The sequence below is a fragment of the Etheostoma cragini genome, chromosome 1 (genome assembly GCF_013103735.1).
Source record: "Etheostoma cragini isolate CJK2018 chromosome 1, CSU_Ecrag_1.0, whole genome shotgun sequence".
Taxonomy (NCBI): Eukaryota; Metazoa; Chordata; class Actinopteri; order Perciformes; family Percidae; genus Etheostoma; species Etheostoma cragini.
Genome location: NC_048407.1, coordinates 24,868,214 through 24,881,783, shown reverse-complemented (window position 1 = coordinate 24,881,783; position 13,570 = coordinate 24,868,214). Strand labels below are relative to the sequence as shown.

Genomic DNA, 13,570 nt, shown 5'->3' with positions numbered 1-13,570 from the left:
CACATCACTGCACCCCTCATCCACCTTCACTGGGTCCCAATTAAGTCCTCCATCAAACATAAAATCCCCTTCTCACCTACAAATCCCTCCATACACTGGCCCCCCTGTACCTCTCCAACCTCCTCCGTTCATACACCCCACTCCAAAACTTGGCTCAGGCGCCTGCTCTCCATTCCCCACCCTCTGTACCTTTGGAGACGGAGCCTTTAATGTTGCAGCACCCTCCCTCTGAAACAATCACCCTGCAGACATTCAAAATGCTACATCACTGGCCATTTTCAAAACAAAACTAATACACCACTTATTTACCTCAGCCTACACCCTCCCTTAGTTTAGCCACTGCAGTGCTGTAAATTGTCCTTGGGCTTTATGAAAGCGCTATATAAATAAAAGTTATTATCATTAATTTAATTTAAGATTAATAAGCTATAAAATACACACATATTTAATAAATGGCTTTTAACACAGTATAATCAAGTCAACAATTATTAACTTCTTAAAAAGACATATTTTGCATTCTTAACTACATATTACTTCAGGGTGCCCACTGGACGATATGGTTGACAAAAGCAACCATTACATCTGCTTACAACTACAATATAATAGTTATTGTGCAAATAATGTTACTAACTTAAGTCATTCATTAACAGTATCATCGTCACATGATGATGATTCTAACATGGCCCTACCAGACTCTCGTACATTTCACTTGTACAGGGAGTCTTTCACTCTCCATTGACAAGTGTTAACTTCCTTGAAGGCAGGTACTCTGTTGAAGTTTAAAACTATTGGATCTGCCTAGAGCTGCTCTGGATCTGCCATTTGCTCGTGACGTCGGCTTAACATCGCTAGTGTTCACCTTAGCTAACTTCTTCACCAATGATGAAGCGGGCTGGAAAATCAAAATTTTCCCGAACTCTGTGGGGAGGAGGGCCATAACATCATAGCCACCAAAAAACTCAGCAAAGATTGTTCTTGCTCAGGATTTAACTTCTGGATATTTGGCAGTGTTGCTTAAACGGACCGTATGAAGGCAGGAAATTAGGCCTTTTTCCATTATCCTGTGAGCAACCATAATCAGATTTTATGCTACACAGAGCATGAGTCTGTCAACAGCAAAAGTAAAAGTAGTTGGTTATCTCCAGGACCTGATAACACAGACATCTAGTTTGTAGTAATACTGCTCATACACGTAAACAGATTATTTCAATACTTGTATCAGTGAGGCATAGGCTCAATCACCATTGTGTTGCCTCATTAAGCAAGAGACGATGACTTAACAAACTATTAAATGAAAATCTTCGAGATCATTCATATTAATGTGTACTGTTCATAGTGTGAGTTTTGGAACATCTGACAGATATGGCAAGTGATGCTTGGTATTAAAGAATATGTGTGTGTAAGAAAGAAAAAAACAAACCCAAAACAAACAAATTAGGGAAGGAAAAACATAAATGTCCCAAATCCAGCCTGATTGCACTGGCTCTGTTAGCTCAGTTTGTTGTAGCTGGAAGCTCATTGATAGCCTATGATTATCCATGTGCCCTGCTATTCACCGACAGAGGCTGAATGCCAGCCAATTAGCCTTTGGCCTGCAGAAAGCGGTCCTCGGGCTGGATTTGTTGTGGTGTGGTTATCTGTGATAGCTAGTAGTCAAACCCCCACTTATGATGTCAAGAGGCTGTTTGATTCTTTTATACAGCCTGACACTGCTGATGAGCCATGACTGCTGGAGAGTTATGATTGCAAACACAGAGCCAACAGGATGATAATATGCATTGTCCTGTAGTCAGTTCCTCTGTCAGTCAGATTTATTGTATAGAGAGTATTGAATTGTTAAATCATTCTCTGAAGCCCTTTTAACCTTTGTGTTTTCTTCGCCTATGCACTTGTTGTCTTCCCGGGTCAAAATTGACCCGGTTGGTTTTGCCAGTTTATAAAGCATGTATAGCATAATTATAATGTATAGTAAGTATAAATTACCACCCAATTCTGTATTACACCTATTTCTTTGTCTGAAATCTTTAGCCAACTTCTTACCAACTTATTAGCAGTAGTTTTACACTTATTTTGTTAATATATGGTCAAAAAACCTAATTGATATAAAATTATAACTAATTTCTGAGTTAAAAAACCTGAAGTTATGAATTATTAAAACTGTTGAGATCAGTGGAACGTATGTTGACGGTTTATCACAGACTTCATTCCAACTAATCACAACTAGTTTTACACTTATTTTTCCAGTCATGGTCAACAGACCTACTTTACATGAAAATGTATCTAATTATTAGTAAAATTAAGATAAATCAGTAGTTGTTTCGGGTAATGGCTGGTATTAGACAATCATTAGCCAGGATATGCAGGTCATATTTAACTGATTCAATTGTATTCACAAACAACGTGAGCTAACAAAAAGGACTAAACTAATTCACAGACAACTGTCTTGTCCGCATTTAGGAAAAGACACCTCAAAGGTGTTAAAACAACAAGTTTACAAAGCTGTAGTTTGAAGCTGTGTGTGTGTGTGTGTGTGTGTATGCACATGTGTGTGTCTGAGTAAATGTCTCATGTCAGGAAAGCAGTCTAGTGTGATATATTGCAGGTCTCAACTGTTTTTATGTGTGTGCGTGTATGTGTGTTGTGACTGTGTGTGCACGCAAGCATGTGCGTGTGTGTTCATCTACTGAAATTCATAATGATCCATTGCCCAATCAGTATGTTGTGTGTGTGTGTGGGTTCGTGTGTGCGTGCGTGCGTGCGTGAGTGCGTGTGTGGGAATGCATGTGCGTGCCCACATGTGTACATGTGCACGTTTGTCCGTGTGTGTGTGTTTGGGTGAATTTCCATGTGGTGGAAAGCACAATAATATGATCTATTACATGAGGTAGTTCTCATCTGCTTTGTATGAATGTGTGTGTGGGGGTGGGGTGTGTGTGTGTGTGTGTGTGTGTGTTTGTTATCTGCTGTAAATCAAAATAGTGCCCCATTGCAACACCGGGTCAAAGTTCACCCAGGAAGACCACAAATGCTACAAAATAAAATAAAACACCCCAAATTCAATGTAAGTAGTGTTAATTAATTGTACTTGTGAAGAACATCATTGGGAACCACCCATGCTATTTGGTTTTTGGTTAATTTGGTTTAAAGAAACCAATATTTATGATGAAGACACTTTGAAAACAGGTCAAATTTGACCCAAAGACAACACAAACCTGCATTTTGAAAGCAAGAGAGGCTACATTTTGAGTTAAACATTTTCAGAAGAATCAGTGGGGGACAAAATGGTTTATCATTTTAATCCAGTTGTGGCACAAAAATGAAAATCAGCTTACATCAAACATAATTGTTTGTATTATTGGTGATTTTTTTTTTACACTAATCCTAGATCAAATATTGCTGCATGCTGTGTTTGTATGCATCCTCTTTGATGGAGTGAGCTTGAAATGAAATTGTGTCACCTGATTCCATAATCCTTGACAGAATAGTATATTAAATGTTAATCCATCACAAATGGTGACTATACAAAAAAAGGGGGGTTTGAGGAGGGATGGGAGGAGGGAATGATAAATGCTGAAAGGCGAATGAGATGAAGTATTTCCCAAAATATGAGTTAATAATGAGCTGTAGTGATTGGACAATTTTTTTCTTCCTCTAGCTCATCCACACCATCCCAAGTATCCTGTTATTAGCTTCCTCTTTAGACTCTGTGTCTGCTGAGAGCGTCTGAGATTAGTCTTGGATCGGTGCTCAGTGTTGCTTCCCTCGGTGACCAAATTGTATTCATTCGACAGCAGTCTTACAAGTAACAGCGTAGAAGAAACAATTAGAGCCATAAAAGCTGATAGCTTGAGGCTCTATAGAGTGACTCTACCATTACTGAGTTATTAGACAGTGAGGGTTGGGAGGGGGTCTTCAAAAGAAGAAGGCATGGTTTGGGAAGAGAATTGAAAAGCAATTCAAGAAGAGACGAGAGGAGTTGGAAAAAAATAAAGGAGACATAGGAAAAGGTAAGGAGAAATTAAAAGAAAAGAAATGAGAACAGAAGTGAAGTGGGGCTTGTCTAACACTGGGATGCAGTGGGAATATGAGGCAGTTTGGGATGAGGATAACATGACAGATCAAGGGATGAACTAAGTGAGGCAGCACACAAGTGACTGCAGACAAAGAAAAAGCTGTTGAGCAACTTGTTTCACATGAAAACCTCAACAGGAAAGAGGGTGAGAGGATGGGAAAAGAAGATGAGGGAATGCATTTGCCGTACACTGTGATTTTTTTTTTTTTGGTTAATATACGTATATTTATTTTCTTCAGGTATATCATCTATCATCATCTGTTGTGGCATGTAGTAATTCAAGACATTATTTCAAGAACATTATTTAAAAAGTATGGCATTATAACCACACCTGTAGAACAATGTGACACAGAAAATCTGTAATGCTTTTACACATCTGCACATACAACAGTGTACATGACCACACACACACACACACACACACACGCAGGAAGAAGATAAAGGCCCTAGCATTTTGAATGCCATTTTTTGTGATTTGGCAGCATTTTGACATTGGGTGAATTCATGGAGCTGCAAAGTGGGGGTTAGCTATTTCAGACATCCCTGGTTCTGGAGGTTAAGTTCCGTTTATTTTCTCCAGATAATGTTGTATGCCTCACAGTTGGAACACTTCTCTGTCCTGGATGGGCATCAAACTCAATCAATTCAATCATTAGTACAAAAGATAAAGAACTTTGTTATAAAATGTCTTATTCTTTGATGGTAAATTGAAGATACAAGCTTTTGTACAGAACAATGTTAACCCAAGGATTCCCAAGGTGCATTTTGGCAAGAAACATGCAGTAAAACCTAAAATTATGTTCCTGTGCACAGCTTGTTGGTGAAAGCTAAAGATAAAGCGTTGATAAAAACTAATTAAAAACATAATTCAATCTGCAGATTAATAATTTTTTTTGTCAATATCGATGATGTTTCATTACAGACGATGTTCATGTGCTGATTCATGATTCATTCGCTTCATGTGTGAAATTCTGCCTGATGTCCCTCATTTTGGCCGGATGTCTGATTAACTTCTGCTTTGTTTGTGTTGGCATTTTAATCTCCGGTTGATTTCTGACTATGGTTAACTGCTCCTCAGATCTCTGCAGGGTGAATCCAGACAGCTAGCTGGACTGGCTATCCAATCTGAGTTTTATGTTGCACGACTAAAACAACTTTTCAACGTACACATGTTCCACCAAAACAAGGTCCTTCCCAAGACTACTGTGCAGGGGCACCATTGCTTCAACCGGTGCTTAGCGCCTCCTAAGATGATTGTGATTGGTTTAAAGATATTGCCAATAAATCAGAGCATGTTTTCTCCCATCGTGGAATGCTGTGTGGACTAGGCAAACCCTCTTTGCAAAACTGTGGAGGAACATCTGGCAAAGCAAGATTAATGCCCCCTCGACACCTTATCCATACCAATTGCAGCTGATGGTCATGGATATTGCCGTATTTAGACCTGTTAGCCAGACAAAACACGATCTCTCAGAAGCTGAACTAATAACAAAGGGTGGTTGTAACATAACCTTACAAGATCTTTACAGTCTCTGGGGAAGTCTTATCTTTCTACGTTAATTAACATAAGGATATTGTATGTACACATTTTTAAACAAAATTCCAACCATCCAACTTTCAAAAAACACTAAAAGCTATCACACACTCACGTAGGTATTTTCATTTTTTTTTTTCTACCATGCTTGATGCTTTTGTTGCACAAGTTCGGACAGAAAAAAACGTGCACAATTATGATTCTTATAGTGGAGTGTGGGTGATAAATTGGGGAAAACCATATTTGTGTCTTACTACACATTGTTGCAGCTCCTCTTTTCTCACTGTTTTGAGCTCTCTGTTTTAGCCAACGAGTGGAGCATCTCACTTCTGTTCTATCTTTGTTGGGAGTCGCACATGCGCAGTACCTCCGTAGGTCAGCACTACAAGCCAGTTAGAAGCAGAGTTTGAGGGCGTGCCACGCTAGCAGCTAGGCGAGCATTATAATCTGTGTTACAAATTGACACTTTTGTAACGGAAGTAAAGGCTGGACTACAATAGACCTGTTTGGAGCAGTGTGTGAACAGTGTTTTCTCTGGCAAATGGTAAGTCGCTTTGGGGTGGATTTTTGTCTTTTTTTACTTTATAAACCTATTTTGTGCACAGAAAGGTATTTAACACAATAAAGGTGAGGGGAAAAAGCCAAAAAGCTTAATATGATCACTTCAAAGTGTTTGAAATCATCTATTTGTTATATTTAATTAAATCTATGAGTAATTTAGTGATTGGCCTGTGTGCCTTGTGTTTTTCAATGTATCTACCTCACCAACATCAATCTCAATTTGTAATTTACTAAAAGCCCAGCATAAACCGATGTAGAAGAGGGCTAATGTAGAAAAGGGCTAATAAAGCTAGACATGGCGACAACATTCCCAAAGCCAGGAAACGTTTAGCCAGTTTGTTTTCCCTTTAACTTGCACGCATTTCTTCCGGAGCTGAACTAAAACAACCCCGGATAATTATAAACTACAAAAAATCCATACTGTGCTGCTATTTGAGCATGTGTTTTCTAAATAAATAATTAGCCATGACACACTTAGCACTTAAAGTAATTGTGTGTAAAAGATTGTGCTTGGATGATGATTAGCTCATATCTGTCATGGCAGGCGGCATGGCGGGTGGCTCAAGCTTCTGTCAATTTTCATTTTTCCTTGAGATGCAGTTAATGCATCATCTAATTTGCGCTAAAGAATGCCATTCCCTTTCAGCCCCTCGTCAAGCACGCCCTGATTTACAGCAAAAGATCATCATGTTTAGACTTCTTAATATGCAAATGGAGTGCTGCCATAACAACCATTACCCAATTGTTCACTCTACCATGTGACACTTCACAGCCTTAAATACATTTCACCCGCTGTTTGTTGGAGAAATCCAGACCCCTAAATCCCGATAAGTGTTAAGTGAACAAATTGTGATTACTTGATAACAGACACTGTTTAGTGTGCCCCATTAACCATACACCATTAGCATAAACAGGAGTTTGGCTAACCATAAATCACAAAGGTTTAGCTGCTTGTTGTAATGGGGAACATGTTTTGTGCTTCACATGAGCTGAAATAAAAATGAAAAGTAGTTTACTGTAAATAGTTATGAAAACTTTGTGAATGTAGTAACTTAATATCACTTGTTTGAAAAAAAGATTTTATTTTGCTTTAACATTGAGTTTTCTGTTTGTTTTTCTTTTTGCTTTGTGCACACACTGTGGTGCTGTGGATGGGGAGCTAAATCCCAGCCCTGGTTAAACAGAATACAACTATTTGATTAATGGCTATGGCAGTATTTTAAAGCAAAGAAAACGAGTTACATATTGTAACTCCAGATTATATAAGTATAGGTTTACCCCTCTAAGAGCTATGGCTATTGGGTTAAGGGGTATGTGCCTATACTCATAGAATCTGGAGTTCCAATACATAACTTGCTTTCTTTGTTTTAAAAGTCTGCAATGATAATAATAATAATAATAATAATAATTAATAATATGTAACTGTTGTTCTATTTCGTATTGGCTTCGCCCTCTAAGAGATTTTGCTATTCGGTTAAGGGCGAAGCCGATGTAGTCAATGCCACCTGTGACACAACGTACACAAGCAGAACATACTGTAGATTAATTTGTCTTCCTATTCCCACTGAACAAGGTTAGTGAATTAATACAGATATTAATTTGATGAGAAAACCCTGTCACCATCTTGAGTAGGCCTACTACTGATCATAAGGCCCATGTCTTTTGGATTGTGAAAGTGTTTTATGGTGACAAAAATTAAATATAACAATTAATAACTGCAAAACTCCTGCATTCCTCCAAGAAACTTGAACTTAGACCTGTCCTGGTAAGGAGCCATCATGAAATAAAAGCTTGAAATGCAAATGGAACGGAACTGAAACACTGAAACATCTGTTTGAAGTGATCATCATTCCACAAGACAAGTTTGAAATAACACAGGCCAAAAATGCTAATGATAATAGTATGTATCCCTCAAAATAATGTATGTATATTAGATGCTTAGCCTACTCTTTCACCAATATCTTTTAATTGTTTAATGAAGGCAAAAATTGAAGAGAATTATGCATAAACAATGGAATAGCTTTGTATAATCTACTACGTTTAACTCTTTACAACACTCCTCCACATCTGTTTAGTTGGCCGTATATCCTTTGACTCCACCTTGCCCTCTGAGACAATCCTGAGTAAAGTTTATCATAGCTTATTTTAAAAGGTTTGGTGTTATCTTTTATTCCTGTCCCTTTGTGTCCAGTATGAAAGCTGAGTCCAAGTAACTCTCCTGGGAATCTTAATACCCGACAAATGAAGTATAATCAATTTACAGTTGGCACTCTGTCTGTGGGGGTTGGCTTGGGGTCCAGAAGGTGGCAGGTTTAAGTCCCACACAGACCAAAGTACGGAATGTGGGCTGGTAGCTGGAGATGCCAGTTCACCTCCTGTGCAATGCCGAGGTCTTCTTGTGCAAGGCAGCATAACCCCAACTGAGCACCAACTATTGCAGTCCCTTCACTCTGACATCTCTCCATTAATGCACGTCTACAGATAAAGTGAGTGCATACGTGTTTATTTTGGACCTACTTTATGTGTGTTATGTAACAACAGAGAATAAAAGTATAAAAAAACAAAAGGGCTTCTTCTTTTTTTCTTTCTCTCCCTGGGAAACATCTGCTGCAATAAAGGAATAGATGCATTTTAAAAGTGTTTATGGAGGGAACAACAGTGGTTTCTTTGAAATAAACAAAACTGGGTGTTTCCCAATGTTCATTGCATTTGTAGGCTTTTATATTTACCTAAAGCTTCAGCAGCGGTGCGTCTAGGACCCTTGTTCTGTCCATCCGTTTTGAGGATCTTAATATCTCTACGCCTTTTCCCTCTGTCTCCTGTTCTCACTCCTTCAGTTCACCAGGGCCGTATTGAATCTGCTTTTTAATTGCCTGTTTCAATCCCTGCAGTGGAATTCAACACCTTATTAAAGCCTTCTGCAAAACCTGAATCATTCAGCGAGGAACAGGCAATTAAAGGAATGTTGGCATGGAGTTCCTGTTGGCTGATTTATTGATTCGATGACTTTGGTTGGTTACTTGTCTGTCTCACATCCTTTTTTTGAGGGGTATTTACATGTGATGTCTCTCCACAACTGTCATTTTTGTCATCTTGTCAGGTCATGTGGTTATGAAATATTCTGGGTCATTGTACAGAACACTGGTACTTAGTATTTAGCCACTTACAAACGTTTAAACAAGAAGACCAAACACCTCTCTGAAGAAAATTATTAAAACTGTAATCTCCAGATAACCAAGAAGCCCAGTTGACATAAATCATGGATTTACTGGATTATCCTGAGTAAAAAAGAGAAAATAGAAATTACTAAACAGAATGAGCTCCAGATACACACACACACACACAACAAACCTCTATTCTAACAGTTTATACTTTGGTATAAACTGTTAGAATTGCTCCCCAATAGAAAAGATGAATCGACTACTTAAAATACAGACACTTAATGCAGTTACAGGAGGCATGGAGCCAATCAGGGATCCTATAAATTATAGAAACTGTATACACTATGTCCAGTTAATTGAAATATTTATATTAATGGTATGTGTACATGAGTGTCACCTAGTAAATTTTAATATTTGGATCCAACATGTACACCTCCAGGTGCCCTGCTCTTGCATGTTATGTGGAGTTGAAGAGTATTACGTCTGACAGTTGGGTTCCCTACTCAATTTCAGCAGTTAAGATATGTCCTAATTAAAGCAATTGCCGCCAGTCATAATATTTATAATAATGCCTTTTTTTTTTCTTGCTGGGAAGTATGGCAAAGCCTAGCACTGGATATCTTTGTGGTGGGTATACATCTGTGATTCTTTTTTCAGACTGCTGAATCTCTTCCAGGCCTAGACTCTTTTTTTATCTCTAAAAAGAGGATGTAAAGGTCAACTTTCAAATTTCCTGGAGAGGTACGTGTCCTGCTGTGCTTCATTTAAGCCACACATGATACTTTGCAGTAATTAAGCATCTTTGAAGGAGACAAGATACACATTGTAGCTGAACATATGCTCAGGAATTCCATGTGTCTTTGGCAGATCCGGGTCTGTAAAGAACTTGCACCTAATGATAGCAACCAGGAGATTCCAGTTGACTTTGAGTGAAAAGACAGACACTAAATGCTCGGACAGGTTGCTGTGGTTTCAATATGCAAAAAAGGAAGAAATATACCTTTTTAATGTTGATGCAATAGGAAAGCTGCCGATCACCAATTTGTTTAAGCCTGTTAACACTTGAACATTTGGCATGACAGAATTCATTTGTTTGTCCATTCTAAACAGATGGTGCTGAGAGCGTGATGCGTACTTACAGCTAAATCATAACTTCTTCTATTCTAGACTCTCCTACTGTCAAGACAGTGTGCAATAAGTCCATGGGTCACATTGGCATGTCAAACTTTACAGAGGTTAAATAAAAATAACCAGTTAAATGTAATGCTGCAGGAAGTATGTTGTTGTCAGGTCAATGTGTCAAGTGCAGACATTTTTTTTAACGGGGAGAAAATTCTGGACATTTTGCCTTATGTCTTTTATTTTGGTCGGATGTCCGTTACCTTTCACTTCCTTTGTGATGTCATTTTAAACTCCAGTGAATTTATAAGGACTATGGTAAACTGCTCCTCAGATTTCAGCAGGGTGAAGCCAGACAGCTAGCTAGACTATCTGTAAAATATAAATTTTCTGACTAAAACATCCTGTAAATAACTACATTGTCCACCAAAACAAGTTCAAAATTGATGAAAATGATTGTGATTGGTTTAAAAGAAGTGCCAATAAATCAGAGCACATTTTGTCTTTGATTCTGGAAGGCTGTGTGGACTCTCCAGTGCAGCATTGTGGTCTGGCAACGCGAGACTACAGCAGACCAATTGCATGTTGCTTCTGGCTGGATGTTGATCCAATTAGCTTGTTATAGGTCACCCCTGAAATAAACTGTACATTTTTTAGATCTCCATGATAGATCTAATCCTCAGCTAACATGTCATCAGCCAACATTGCTTCCGTAATTCCAAGTGAAAGACAAATATTTTAAACGCATAACAATAAAGTGATATTTACCTCTGTCTGAGCTTTATACTTTGTGGGAAAATGCCAATAGCAGAGTAGTTAAAATCATCTGCAAAGCAATGGTGTTGTGGAGAGAAGCGACTGGTAGTGCACTGCAGGCTGTCAGGCACCTAAAACACTAGACACAGCTCTTAGAGAGCAGGGAGAGACAAAGGAGGCTAAGCCAAAACACTGACAGTCTGCTAAGCCATTGTCAGACTGGAAAAGTGCTTATTTCTGGCGGAAAGTTAGATGAAAGGTTGATATCACTCATGTCTGTCCAATAAATAGGAACAGGTGGAAGCTGATGGTAAATATAAAGCTACAGCAGCCGGTAAGCTTAGATTGACACACAGACTGGAAACGGGGGAAACAACAAATCTGGCTTGTCCAAAGTTAACAAAATCCCCAAGCCAGCACTTCTGAAGCTTACCACAGTTATATCTCGTTTAATCTGTAAAAAAAAAAAATCAAGGTGATAATTCACCTTTTTACAGTGGGCTATGTGTTAGATTTATTTTTTCCTAATTAGGAAGGCGGCAGTAACTCAGTCAATAGCGACAGTAGCTCGGTCCATGGGGACTTGGCTTGTGAACACACAGACTGTTTTTACTTTTTATACCCAAATGAGCTGTATTGTATTGTGATGTTCTCAGTTTTAAAACACAAAAATGTTTTCAGAACACCCCCCTAGGTGCTCCATGGTGCTCCATGTTATCTATAACACATTTCAATTCATTGTCTATGTAGCAGTTCAATACTTTATACTTGATGACATTACAGTTTTGAGTTTCAACACTTTAGTTTTGGGATTTGGGAGACATTTTTGGACGGTCTTAGACCACAGGTAGACCACTTGAATTAGTTTTCAGGTCCTCTTTCTGCATGTGTGTATTTCAGGCCTGTGGGTGTGTAATGTGTAAGTAAAATAAATAGATAAACATTGGATTAACCCTCTTATGTGTACTTCTTCATTAGAGTTGGTGAGTGCTTGCCTAGCGGTTTTTCTAATATTTGTCCAAAGCTTAGCTAACTGGCTTCTTGCTGTTGCTTTATATGTAACATGCAGATATGAGAGTGGTACTAATCTTGTTATCTAACCCTCTACCATTCAGCAAATAAACATCTTTCACAAAAAGTCAAACTTTTGCTTTAAGGAACCACATCTGATGTTCCACAAAGGGGAAAGCAAATCCAAACCTGTCCTTTTCTAGCTTCATCATATACAGTATTTTCTATAGGGTAAATATAGAGAGGTATATTGTAGTTTGCGATATGTCCATCCTGTCTTGTTGTTTCAAAATCCCAATAATGGATTTATATTTGCTTTGGCCTAATCTGTGTTTTTTTATCGCTGAGTTGCGGTTTCCAGTCTCCCTTTCAAGTGTCATTTGAAAGCGTGAGACAGACAGGCAGAAGGTTACATAGATGCCAGATGTTTTAAAGTGTCTCTTGAGTGTCTGTGTGTGCATCTTTCAATTGGAAGCCCAATTTAAAAACTTGCAATGCAAGCAAGCATGTCCAAACTGAACAGAATATCAATAACCAACCTCTTAAAGAAGTAATGGCCACCTCTGCTTGAAGGTGACTTTGTTTTAGTAATGGCTGTCAAAAGGACCTATGTTGAAACTTGAATTGATTTGCAGGTATATTTTCTCCCTCTTGCGCCTAAAACCCAAGCATCAGTTATTGCTGTATATGCTGATGCCAAGGTCATTTTGAACGTAAGAATGATAGAGTCTGACATTAGCCCCATTGCCTCTGAATGGGCAGATGCTCTGCTTCGAAAAGTAGGTTGCCAAGTGTCTGCCTTGATAAACCATTGGGACTGGTTGAGAGGAGTTGGCAGGCTTGTGGGGGGAAACTCCCTGTGTGTTTACTCAATGTAGATAGACTCTGCTGCATTACCATTTAGAGCACAATAATACACACACACACGGAACCCACAGAGCTCCTTGAACATTTAACCTAATTATGTAATACAGCTATTTGGAGAAAGCAGTACATGTGAATGTGGACGTAGGGTTTGGTTCCACAACTTGTAAATTTATTTTTTCCTAAATCAAATAATAAACAAATTCCGGATTTTAAAGCATACTGAAGCCTGAACACTAGAAACTACTGGGCTGAACCATTATGCCATTATTTTAGAAATCACCTCAAAAGCTGTAACAAAGTAAAGAGGAAAAAAACACTCAAGATTTTGCCCAGGATTATGGCCGATTTTGATTTGATTTTTCATTACCCTTTGTTATAGCCCACATGCTAATCCACCGTTTTATTTCATCTGCCACTTCCAATTAAAGCTTAACGCATTATTGCCTTTCTTCACTTGCGTAGGTATATTATCACCTTTAGAGTTTCACA

General features: G+C 38.5%; 1 long non-coding RNA gene across 1 annotated transcript; it reads left to right on the top strand.

Annotated features, from left to right (window-relative positions):
- Positions 1-2,031: 2,031 nt before the first annotated feature.
- On the top strand, positions 2,032-11,272 carry LOC117945343. The gene is made up of 3 exons (XR_004656779.1): positions 2,032-2,159; positions 3,804-3,810; positions 11,261-11,272. It is a non-coding gene; the product is annotated as an uncharacterized LOC117945343 (long non-coding RNA).
- Positions 11,273-13,570: the final 2,298 nt, after the last annotated feature.